General features: G+C 41.1%; 1 long non-coding RNA gene across 1 annotated transcript; it reads left to right on the top strand.

Annotated features, from left to right (window-relative positions):
- Nucleotides 1-3,994: 3,994 nt before the first annotated feature.
- Nucleotides 3,995-12,734, top strand: LOC116647324. The gene is made up of 4 exons (XR_004302325.1): nt 3,995-7,403; nt 9,960-10,045; nt 11,514-11,659; nt 12,265-12,734. It is a non-coding gene; the product is annotated as an uncharacterized LOC116647324 (long non-coding RNA).
- The last annotated feature ends 292 nt before the right edge of the window (nt 12,735-13,026 follow it).

Here is a 13,026-nt window from a genome sequence, read left to right as displayed (position 1 = left end):
TACTTAAGATCTTGAGTTCAGCAGATTCTGGGTGTTTGTCTTTATCTCTTAAGTACAAAGGAGTTAACATTGAACCAAGTTAAATGTCTTAACTCCTGCTACCTTGTGACTTAGTCTATCAACTGTTGATAGAACTATAAATGTGAAGGTAGTAGAAATTGAGAACCTGTAGAATGCTGTACTCCTCTTCACCAAATACGAGCAAGACAACTTAAAGGGATGCCAAATGTCTAGTAAGTTCTTGTTTTTTCAACCATGGTCTGTTCTACTCCGCTATTGGAGTAAATGCTAGGGAAAACCTTGTAGCCACTAGAGGGAGCTATTATATAATAAGTAAACCAGGAGAGTATCCCTACTGCAAAGAATCCCTAAAGCAAGGTGGAAACCAACTATCTTAATTCTGTCAGCTCCAAAGTTAGGTGGGGTTTTTAGGGTGGGTAAGTTTTCTTCCTGTAATCGAACCTCTGCCTTCTCATCTGTTGAGTAAGGATGCATTTAGGTCTTGAACAGAGCTTTTAGTACTGAACCTCTAAAGAAAAGAAAATAGGTTCAGGGACATAGGAGAAAATGCTGAAGACGTGAATCTACTTGTTGTCCTGCCTCCCCTGTACACCTACAGGTACGGATCAGTAAGGCCAGAAGTGTAAGAATTGGGTACAGGAGTAGATGTGCTGCAAATGGCAATCTAGGCATAAAATTGATCTCAGGAAAAACGAAAATACTTTCAGAGATCTTTGTCATTTGTTTTTATGGCATGAAACATTTCTGGAATCTTCTCAGCATTACTAAAATACTTAATGAGTGTTAGTTAAAACCCTGCTTATTCATCAAGTTGACTGTTTATATTTTTGTTTTCTAGGCCTTGCTTAACTAGGCACAGTATCTTGTGATCAGAAAGTCCATACGCATAGTTCTCTTGTCATGTTTAGTTAATGCCATTTTATATTAAGACAGCTGAAAATTTTTGGGAATTAACACTTGAGTATTTGTCATTTCCATCATCCCCTTCCCTATGACCTTACAGTGGCAAAAAATGTAAAGGACCCAAACCTCCTGTTTGAATTCACTAAAAATACTATTGAAGTTTCTTAGGCACACTTGATCTAATTTCATCAAGAAAATGGTATGGTAGTACTCTCCTTAAAACATTAATGTTAGAAACTTGGCTGCTTTGAAGAATAGGATACTAAGAGCAAATAAAAGTATTTTTCCAGGAGAGAGAAGAAAATCAAGTTCACACAGTAGAGCTTGTCTGACTGACATTTTCTGTGGCAAGTGAGGCCACAGAAGGTGGTTGCTGACTACCAGGCTTGGTGCGAATTGGATTGAGAATGCTCTAGATTGGTTATTTCCTATCCTTAATCCTAGGAATGTTAGCTATGAGGTCTCAATTTAACTTGTGAAGAGACACTCTAAAACCAAAATTGTACAATTGAAAATCCAGCATTCCCTTTGTAAAAGAAAAAGGCTAAACTTGGAGATTGTAAAGTGCCAGGGGCATGGCAGGATTGTGTCCTGAGTTGCTGAATATTTGGGGAGCCTTAACACCTGAAGTTTGGGATAAGCTTTCAAGTTGCAGCAATGATGGTTTAAAACAGGAAGAGACTGCTGCATCTGGTAAACAGAAAACAACCTACAGCCTTTAAATACGACTTGGAAGTCCTGGGCTGAATCTCTTCTGCCCTTAAAGTGGCTTGCTTAGAAATGTGACTTTTACCATCTACTGTATGGTCAGTGAATGCCAAGTGTGGTTAGAAATTCATTAATATCTTCATCCCAAACCATAGCTGTCCACCAGCTACTGTTGCTAGGGTATTTTTTTTTTTTTTTTAATGAAAAATTATCTTCTCACTTCTACTATAGTTACTTGAAACCTCAATGCTTGGAGGTTATTCTTAGAAATATGGCAGCTGAGCCCTTTAGTAACCTAGCCCCTAGCCTACCTCTGTAGTCTCATCTCTAGCCCTCCCCCTGATAAACTCCATATCCCAGGACTTGACATTCTCCAGCATTTCTTATATTTGGTCCTACTGTTTTCTTCCTCCTGCGATGCTTTCTATCTGCTCATTTAGAGAAGTATAACTTAACACTGGATAGTACCTCAAAAATCACCTCCTGGAAACTTAATACCTACCATACAGACAGAATCATTACTTTGTGTGTGGGCACAGACTTGTGTATTTTATTCTAGTATAGCCATGTCACTTAGCTTGCTTGCTTACACTATCCAGCCATCTATTTCAACTTTCTTGCATCATGAATTTTTATTTTCTGAGGAACCAAGAGTGTCTGGCACAATAGTCACTATAAGAACTCACTTAAGAGAAAAAGCACTATTGGTTCTTCCTCTGTTCCCAGAGTATTGCTACTGTATTTTAAAACTGCCATTCTGCCTTGATTATCAGTGAGTTGTTTATATATCTGTCTTTTCTAACAGGTCGTAATCTTTCTTCCTCCCCCTTCCAGGTACATAGCACAAAATAGCTATGCACTGAATAGACACTCAAGATAATTATTCAATTGCTTTGGAAGAGAAACCTAGAAATTTGAATTATTTCCCGTTCTGAATATCTTGAATAAGTAACCAGTAAATATAGGTCTAAATTTCTTTTGTGTCTAAGTTGGGAATAAATCTTTAATATTTGTTGTGTAGTAGTAGAAGTTAAATATTTGTATGTAACATTAAAATATCATTTTCCATTCTGTGATCTCCTGGAGTGTTTCTAGTTATTTTTGGAGACTTTTTTTTTTTTTAAAGGAATTTGAATTACAGAATAAATCAAGAGTGACGTCCACATTTTAAGATGTGAAATGTTGATTAGCAGTACAGCAAGCACACTACAACAAAGAAAACTAAAAATGGCTCCTTTGTCCTCTAAAACTAGGTACTAAACTTGCACCAAGGTCATAGTTAAGTTCTATGACTTTTTTTTTTTAAGATTTTATTTATTTGACAGACACAGAGAGGGAACAAAGCAGGGGGAGTGGGAGAGGGAAAAGCAGGCTTCCCGCTGAGCAGGGAGCCCGATGCAGGGCTTGATCCCAGGACGCTGGGATCATGACCCGAGCCGAAGGCAGATGCTTAACGACTGAGCTACCCAGGTGCCCCTTAAGTTCTATGACTTTCTGTATAACCAGTTCTTAGCCACAGTACCATTGTATCTACAACTTGAACTGTAGTTTTATTTGCCACATCGAAATGCTGTTTAGTTTTATGTTCCATCTCCATTTGCCATACCAGCATACTTATCTGTGTACCCAGATTCATTACTAAAGTGTTTTAGCTGGTTTCACAGACTCCAGTATCCATCCTGGCCATCAAGTCTGATCTTCTAAAACATTGTGTCAACTCCCCTAATACAAATCAACAATGGGTTATAGTCTACCTTTCCAACTTACCACTATTCTGAATCACATCTTCCCTTGCTCTGGTTGGTCTGGTAAATACTGACCATGCTTGTTTTTGCTTCAGTGTGTTTGTAGGCATTTCTTTCTCTCCTCTCACTTAGCAGTCACCCTGAAGTTTCAAGTCCTGATCAGCCTTAGTTAAACTAAATTCCTGAAACTAAAAAGTAAACTTCTAAGCCCATATAATAGCTCTCTTCTCTGATGCATTTCACGATCTTTTTTTATTACTGTTGAAAGTTTCATGTTAATTTTTCCTGCCCAGTGAGGTTTCTGTAGTATTTGTATCTCCCATTCAGCCAAATGCAGTGCTGACAGTTTAATAAGTGTTAAGAGATGGAAAGAATTTTTACTCCTTAAAAGCAACACAATAGAACCCTGTTCACAAACTTTTGGGTAACTGGGTGGATTATTAGAGAAAACAATTCTGATCTTAATACTGCATCAAATAATCCCTCCTCAGATGTGATGCTAGGAAATTCAAATTTAAATGCTAGCCTAAGGGTGCCTGGGTGGCTTAGTCTGGTTAAGCGGTTGAGCATCCGACTCTTGGTTTCAGCTCAGGTCATGATATCTGGGTTGTGAGGTTGGGCTCTGTGTTCAGCCCAGAGTCCACTTGGGATTCTTTCCCCCTCCTCTGCCCCCCTCTTAAATAAATGCTAGCATAAGCCATGTATGATGGGGGAAGTAAATGCCCCAAAGATGAGTCTTGCAAAGTCAAGAAGAAAGTTGGTCTTTTGCAAGCTGTGCATACTTTTTGAGTATTGATCATCAAGAATTGGTACTGTTGTCTAAGAGTAGAGTGGTTGGTTCCCTCTTGCTGCTTCCTCCTGCGTCTCCTTTTTACATCATTCTTAAGCATGATTCTCAACAGAAGAAGCCTTATATTACTTCCAAACCTAGTGGTCATACCTCAATGAGAATTCCTGCAGATTTGGGGGTTGGATTATTCTGGTTCTTTATTAGTGAAGACATGGGACACTCCGGTGGCATCATAGGTGAAGGCATTGATAGGTGGAAATTAATACAGAGTTGAGAAAATGGGTAGTGTATTTCCTTGGTTTGGGAGTCAATGAATGTGACTCCAGGACTTTGACCCTGGTTACTTAATTGTCTCAAAGCCAAGAGACTCAACAAACCTTCCTTCCCCCACACACATACCCTGTAAGCATCCCCATTACTTTTATCTCTAAATTTTCCACCCCTTCATGGTCAGCTAAAGGCTTAAACATTCTTGGACTAATTGCACTATATTTCTGATTTGCTTTTCTTCATGTTTATATAGCGTCATGTATAATGTATGTATTTGCATATTGTATAGTTTCATGTATATGTGTTTCGCTTCCCCTGGGTACATGGTAAACTCTGAGAGCAAGCGCTGTGTTAACTTTTTGACACTTATTCCAAGATGGCTGGTATGCTAATGCACACCTTAATGTTTATGAATAAATAATGTTCATGAAATCCTAGGCGGGTGCATTGCATATCTTAGATAAAGTAGTATGGTCCTCCAAACATTGGGCCTATTTCCAAAGTAGTGGCTTCAGGGTTCATGCCCTTACTACTTTTTTAATGGAAAGTTTTAAGGGAAAAATGCAAGGGCATAAGACAAATACCTTATTCTCAAGGAAAGTAGTAGCCAACGTCCATGAGATAACTGATTCATTTTAATGCTCAGCTGATATTAGCCTCATTTTGCGGTTTGAGGAAATAGGTTCAAAGATGTGAAAGTGACGGGCCCAGAACTTGAATCCTTGTGACAAATTTATTTTACTACCATTCTTTTTTAAAAGCCAGCCTTTTACAGCGGGGTGGTTTATAGGGGCAAGTTAAATCTTTGACTCGTGAACATCACCTGTAATATCCACCTGATGCCACCAGGGTGTCCCATGGTGCTGTCTTTGATCGTATTCCTACCCGGGTTGCTGGAGGCTGTTTTGAAGCAGGAGTTCATTTAGACTCAGTGGCCGAGGCCCAGAGCTCAGCAGCAAGAAAGTGGGGTGTTCAGCTCCCTGACTTCTAGTATGCAGTACTGAGCCAGCATCAGAGATGCCCTTGCCCTCTTTTAACCCCTCCAGTCAGGCTGGCTTCACAGGACAGCAGGGCCTGGCTAGCAACTCTTAAGTAGGCAACAGCCCCACAAAGGAGAGTAGCTTAGAAAAGACCCCATGGATGGGTAAATGTCTATAAACATATGCATTTGTTCCGGTAGCTGAGTACACACACACATTTATACTAGTAAAATTGATCCACGAGAGAAAGATTGAATTGCTTTACTTACCACTCTAGGTAGAAGAATTTTAAAAGACAATGTGTGTGAATTCCCACTTTTCAGTTTGCAGTAAAAATCTACTTAGTCCTGAGTATACAACCCCTTAGGCTTGAGTTTTGATACTCCACAATCCTACATCATAATCTTCGGTGTCAAAACTGTCACGTGGGAACTAATGAGGTGAAGTCTCCTACTTTGTATTAAAGAGCACAATACCCTCTTAAATTTTTTTTTCTTCCAGCGCTCTTTAAGCACTTTGTACAAATGTCTAACTAGTCTATAATTCTCAAGTTTTGATTTCTCTACTGGAAGAGATCCTTAAAGTATCCCCAGTGACTAGTACGGTTCCAGGCATTTTAATATAGGTGTTCAATAAATACTTGCATACTGAAATAGCAAAGCCTCCATAATAGTTACAGGATAGTTATACATATGAACCATTTCTCTAAGGAAGAGAGTCTACATTAGGGATAGGGAGGTCTTTGATGTGTCTTTAAGATGATTAGAAACCATTATGAACTGGGGAAGTAGTCCCTGGGGTGTCCTGACTGGCCTTTCGAAATCTGAAATATGTTTTTCTGGGTTGGAATTAGCACAGCCTGAATTTGACCTTACCCATGCAACATCTAAGACTGGGTGTTCACCACGGCTCTTAGAGCCACTAGGATAGACTTACTAAATTAGAGTAAATGTTACTGATGGGAGATGTCGGGTTGGTAGTGCCCTTTCCCCTTTCTGCTTCCTGCCTACCCAGGTGTGTTTCCCTTCTCAAATTCCTGTGGTTTTTCAGGAAATCATTGGAATAAATCCTAAACCTACCTATAGTAGTCCAGCATCCTTTTCAATTTTCTCATCTCTTCAGTGAGAGAGCTAATCACAGATTATAGTACCAATTTAGACCCTTCCATGTGCTTTGCTTAAGTGATTAGAGTAACTGAGCTAAATTAAATCTATCAAACAGGGGCTTCCTCAGCCTTCATGAATTTTGCTGAGTGTACTATGTAAGGGACTGGATGAATGACTGTAGGAATAAAGGTTATCAGTTCCAATGCAGATGGTTCTAATGTCCTTGCGAAGCATCACTGAGGGATTTTTTTTCATCCAGTATTATGAATCTAGTTCTAATAGATTGGTCTGAAGATGCTCTTCCATATGTGAAGAGTAAGTATATTACGCCTTTACTATCTAAAGTGCAAACTACTAAAGGCAGAAATAATGTGTATCCTAGAATGCCTGTTTCTGGGATTACCTTACACCCAATGCTCAGGCAGCATTTTCACGGTTTGGATTGACTACTTGCCATCTGCTCTCCTGAGTATTCACTGCTGAATGACAGAGGAGAGAAAGTGAAAGGAAAGGTGCAGTGGGAGAGGAAGCTGGAAAAATAAGAGGAAACAACTGGGAGCTGAGGGGGGCTACTTAATGTAAGGTCAGTAAAACAAAAAGCAGAGGACAGGGTCAGGCTTTGGGGGTAGAGGGCTAATTTACTTCTGTGAACTAGTTGAGGAGAGCCTTGTATGCTTTGTTTAAAAGACTAAAGTTACTTCAGAAGAAAAGTCTAGAATCTGACCCATCTTCCCTGTTTACCATAGTAAATCGTTCAAGTCAAAATCGACACTGTCCTCTAGGAATTCTGGTCTTTGTTCTTCAATTCTAGGAAAGAGCTTCCTGCTGCTGCTACCGCAGTCAAGGGTGCAATGCTTCCAGTAGTGTTTGTGGATAGCTGGTAAGCTTGATGTTTTATTCACAGCTTCAGGGGTAAATGCTGAGTACAGCTGTTGTCCCTATGTTGAGCTTGAACAAACAGCTTGCCAGGTTCCTGCACCTGCTTTTATGCCTGGACCCAATGACTGAACTTTAGGCAGCGTCTAGTTCAGAGACTTCTCAGGGTCAAGAAACATCTTTAAAGGAGTGAATTCCCTCCCCTGTAGCCTTAGCCAGATTTTATGCGGTTCTGGCCTTGTGTTGCCATCTTTTGGCATTGCTTTCTAGAACAGAGCAGCCTTCCTAAAGCTTAGTCTAGATAGTCTTTTGATGTCTTATCTGTGTCTTCACTCATCACTGCTCACTTCCGTCACACAGGGAACATAATGCATCAGTTCCTCAACACCTGTTTCATTATTCCCTGTTCCCTTTCTTACCAGGAATGGAGGGATCCTCAGCAGAACATCAGATTGACCCGATGAGCCTTTTTCTTAATTCTAGGCCTATGAAAGGGAGAAGAAGGATTAATGACTCAGAAAGAGGGAACCATAAAATCCGCATATACTAATATGCCAACTCTTAAGATTTTAAGAAACAAAATCCTTCCTGAACTCTGGACTACCCCTAAATCTGGTGTGAAGAAATTACTAAAGATGTGTATCTATTGGGGTTTGGGTAGAGAATATTCACTTGATTTATGTTTTTGCTCTGCCCCTCCTCTTCACAACATTTGGACAGGCACTAATAAGTAGTTATCTTTGCAAATGAATAGTTTTTCTGATAATGCAGATGGGTAGCACAATTCTGTTCAGTGTCATTACATCCTTCTTTCAACCAGAGGAATGTGCTTGGGGTGGAGGCTAAAGCCACTGAAAAAGAGGTTTATCTCTGTACCAGAATAACTGTTCGCGTAAGGATTTAATTTATGTTTTTGAATATTAGCATGATGTAACTGAGCTAAGCTTTTAGTCTGGTTCAGGCCCACCAAGTTTGTGTGACTTGTTAGGTATCAACTTTTTTTTCAAGCTTAGCCATAACCCTGAGCTTGGGGCATCTGAGGGCAGGGAGGAACAGGTGGCCAAAGGAGAAATGTTGGTGCCTGAGAGTATGTTTTCCAGTTGTATTGAATTTCTTACGTGGTGTATTTTTGACCTGTCTTAGTTTCTTTCCTTCTGTGTCCTATGCTATTTTGCTTGCTATTTGTTAGATGTCCTCTGTCAGCCATTCAGGAGTTATAAAATGGAAGTTAGTATTTCTACTCAAATGTTTTGTGGATAGAACCAATAGGTTGAGCATTGATTTCTGGTAGCTTCTTTCTAGTAGAAGAGTTAAACTGATAAATGCGTTTCCATGGCTTTGGACTTGTTTTTGGCACCTTGGGTATGTGACCCTTCTTAGAAACTGTTTTAGGGGTGCCTGGGTGGCTCAGTTGGTTGAACCTACTTGAAAGAAAGAGAGAAAGAAAGGGAAAGAATCGTGTTTTAAGACCCTCAACTACCAGCTGAACTAGATGTCTACCAGGAAAATGGGTAGATTTGCTTCCTGTACTTTTGTTCTCTGTGACTTTCCAGCTGTCAAGGAACTTAAATAGGTATTCAGAAAAAAAATTCTCCGTTGTTTCCCCTTCCTCACCTTACCAGTTAAAGCAGAAGTAACTAGTGATGACACTTTAGGGGGTAGAATTGAAACACAAACCCAACATCTGACCACATGGGCCGCAGGCAATTGGTTTAAGCCCTTAGTGTGGTTATGAAGTTGGGGTGGGCTGCAGGGGGGGTGGGGAGATTACTTCTGCTTTCCTCACAGAAGCTTCCCTGGGTGGTGGTGTTTTTGTTTTGATTGGGGGGATGGGGGGGTGTTCCCTTTGGTAAAATGTACTTCCTTTCCTCCTCCATTGCATTGAGGCTGGTAATGAAGGGTAACATTTCTCTCTGGTCAGTGTTTTTGTTTTTGTTTTTTTTGGTATTTGCAAATATTGCATTCTTGGTTTTTACTAGTAGATTGGTTCATTGTCAGTTCTAGCTTTTTTTGCATGAAGAATTAGTCCATTAACTTGCCAGGTTTGAAGGCTTTTCTAACTTCTTTGAAGTAGATCTTCCCTGCTGAAAGTTTTGGATTTGATTTGTTTTCAGTTTGTTGAGGAGTCTTACTTGGGGACAGGTAATTGACAACAGCAGAGATGTTTTCTATTCCTAGGATTCTAAATCTAATTATAATCCTTAGTACTCACAGATTTTAAAATCCTCTCCAAAATAGGAAGGAAATACCCTGTTGCTTTCTAATGTTTGCTAAAACTTGCCTTTGAAGAGCTGATCATTTTTTTTTTTAAGTATTTAAGTAATCTCTACACACAATGTGGGGCTTGAACTCACGACCCCAGGATTAAGAGTCACATGTTCCTGGACTGAGTCTGCCAGGCACCCCTAGAAAAGCTGATCTTAACAGTCATCGTCCTTTGTCTTATTAGCCTTTTGGCCACTTACCTTAGGGCTCTTTGGAAGGGGTTGGGGGTGGGGGATGCCTTGGTGGCTCAGTGGGTTGTTTGACTCTTGGTTTCTGCTCGGGTCATTGTTTCCAGGTCTTGGGATAGAGGCCCATCAGCTCCCTGCTCAGAGGGGAGTATGCTCAGGATTCTCCCTCTTCCTCCCCCAACCCCTACACCAGGTGGGTTCCTGCACACAGTGACTCTCTAAATCTTTAAAAAAAGGGGGGGGGGGCGGGATGAGGCATGGTAAAAAATACCGGTCACTTTGAAAGAAAGAGGAATAATTAACTGGCATCAGTTATGCACCGTTCCCAGCCCCAAAATTAATCTAGAACCACTAAATAGCACCAAAAAATATTTACTTAGCACTTGTTATATTAGAGGAAATGTTCTAAGCATTTTATGTACATTACTCATTTAATTCACAAGTCACCCCTGTGAGATAGGTATTTATTTTGTCCTCATTTTCCAGATGAGGAAATGAGACCCTGAGGTTAAGTGACAGGTTATACAAGCTGGGGCAGAGGAAATGGGAAAGAGGAACCTAAACAAGATGGGGAGGGGATCTGAGTTTTATTTGGGTGGATATAGGCACACTTTTTTTTTCTTAGGCACCAAATTTTCAGTTCTCATATCCGAAGGTAACACCATTGATTCAACCACTGAAAGTTGTTTACAATAATCGGGATGAATTTACTGTCTTTAGACATTCCTGGTCTTTTGACTGGGCCCCAGTATGGTCTATGGAAGCTGGCTTGTGAAGGGGCTTATTTGTTTGTAGTTAAGGATATTGACTGTCCTAATGCCCCTTCTAAGGATGGAGTCTTTGATCTTACTGGTTTCATTATATTCCTCAAAACATTTGGAGCTGATTATTTTTGAGTAATTGTTCCAAACTTTTAGATATTTTCCCATTGGAAAGTATCCTAAGGTTTAAAATTTCATCTGAATTTAAAAGTTATTAAATTTTCTTTTTAAGGGAGAGTTTGGGGAACAATCAGGAATTCTGGTTTCCTTTCATGGATAGAGATAAAATTAGCCGTTTTCCTCAAGAAAAGTGATACTTCTGAATCCCAGCGCTTTAGTAATGAGAACTGGACTGTTTTCACTTGACCTTTACTTCCTGTTAGTGGGAAAACCCCTCTCCAGAGGTGCTGGGAGAAGATTGCTGGAGAAGGGTTTCTAGATCCCAGAATAAGAAGTTCAAGAGAGTCCAGCAATATTGTCAGTAGGATAATGGTCTCCATAAGTACTAGTTTTCATTATCCTTAAGCTTCATTTTCAACACAATTTGAAAGGCAGCAAAGTAGGAGAGGCTAAACTGGGGAGGAAGAAAACTTAGTAGTTGAATTACATAGACCTTAAAGTGAATGTGTGTGCAAGAAGCAGAAACTTGGATTCACTGAATGAAAATGAAATAACAGGCAGTGTCCAAGGTCGGAACAAAGGTTTTAGTTTACCTAGTTAATTCCCTAGATTTACATCTTAGTTCACTCCTTATTTTGCATGTGCTTATAAACCTGAACCATTTTTTCTCCCCAAAGAGAGGAATGGACATTTTTATAGGAGACCTAGGGGCCACTGTAGCAGCTTAGCTGAGGGATGTGTGAGAAACTGTTCATCATTTTCTGTCCCCTCCTGTCTTAGGCTGACCTGGTCCTTGATGTGCTACCTGCATCTGCTACTGATCCATACTGCAGAACTTCTCATTCATCCCCAAGGCCTCCAAGCAATGTCCAATAGGGAATCAACTCTAAAAGGAACCAGACCAACGTTTCCAGCCCTTCATTCTGGTGACTGAGGGAAGGAAACAGTGGGAGGGGTTATACATGTGTAGTGGATGGAAGGGAAACACAGACTGTCAAATTACTATATCTCTTTAGTTTCTTTTGCAAATAGAATTCTGCAACCGTATTATTTCTATTGTGTAAGTATAGGGGAAGTTCAAGATGGTGACCTTGATTAGAATGTGTCTGGAGAGGAATAAATGGAGTGTATGAGATAAGAGACAGTTGGTTATGAAAGATGTTGAAGTCTTGAAATAATGTGACCATCTGAGGAATTTATTTATTTATTTATTTATTTTTAAGATTTTATTTATTTGCGAGAGAGAGAATGAGAGACAGAGAGCATGAGAGGGAGGAGGGTCAGAGGGAGAAGCAGACTCCCTGCTGAGCAGGGAGCCCGATGCGGGACTCGATCCCGGGACTCCAGGATCATGACCTGAGCCGAAGGCAGTCGCTTAACCAACTGAGCCACCCAGGCGCCCTGAGGAATTTTTTTAAACCAGAGTTTATAAAAATATCACTGATACAGCCTGCCCCCTCATTTCCCGCCACAGAAGACTTCTTGGACTGGAGACACTTGTTTAATAATAGCTTGTCTCTGATATTCCCAGTAGCTACCTCCCTGTGAGGAAAGGATAGCAAACGTTCAGGACATCATCATACAAAGTTCCAGTAGCAGTGACACCTACGCGGAAGACTTGGAACTGCAAACAGAGGCTGGGGTCACCTCAGTGACATCTGACGCCGTCCAACCACAAGTTCGATTTTTGTTTTGTGGGGTGAGGGAGCAGACTGTACTAAAGGACTAAAATGATTTCTTGTCTATACTTTCTCACTTGTTTTTATTTTTTAAATTTTTTTTGGCGGGAGAGAGGGATGTTCGGGTAAAATTTCATATCCTATCTGGAGTTACGGGGAGGATGGGAAAGCTCAGCCCTTCACCCAAGAATAAGCCAGTAATGACATCTCGACGCGTGGGAAGTGTTTCCCTCAGCTGGGAGGATCTGAGGCTGCACCCCAGTGGGATTCCTTGCTAGAGTTGGAAGGCCACTCAGAGGTAGACGCAGATTGTAGCAGGAGTGCGGAGAGTTTGGCTGGGGAGGAAATATCAGAGGGGAGGGACATTCGAAGTCCCAGGGGCTTCCCCCAATTTGGAGGCGGGGGCTGTGCTGTGCATATGGGACTGAGGAGCCGGGTGACCGCCGTGGCCTGTGCCTTCCGCTGAGGGTCTGATAGGAACGCGACGCTGCTGGGCACCGCGTTTGAGTCCCGGGAGACGGCCCAGCCGTGCCCAGCGAGCCCGCGCCAGACCCTGGCGTCCTCCATCTTCTCTCCTGCGCTCCCCCTGCTCCAGCTGCCTGAGCCGCGGACCG

This window comes from Phoca vitulina, unplaced genomic scaffold (assembly GCF_004348235.1).
Source record: "Phoca vitulina isolate PV1807 unplaced genomic scaffold, GSC_HSeal_1.0 scaffold40, whole genome shotgun sequence".
Lineage (NCBI taxonomy): Eukaryota > Metazoa > Chordata > Mammalia > Carnivora > Phocidae > Phoca > Phoca vitulina.
The sequence above is the reverse complement of the archived record's forward strand: the minus strand, read 5'-3'. Positions and strand labels throughout refer to the sequence as shown.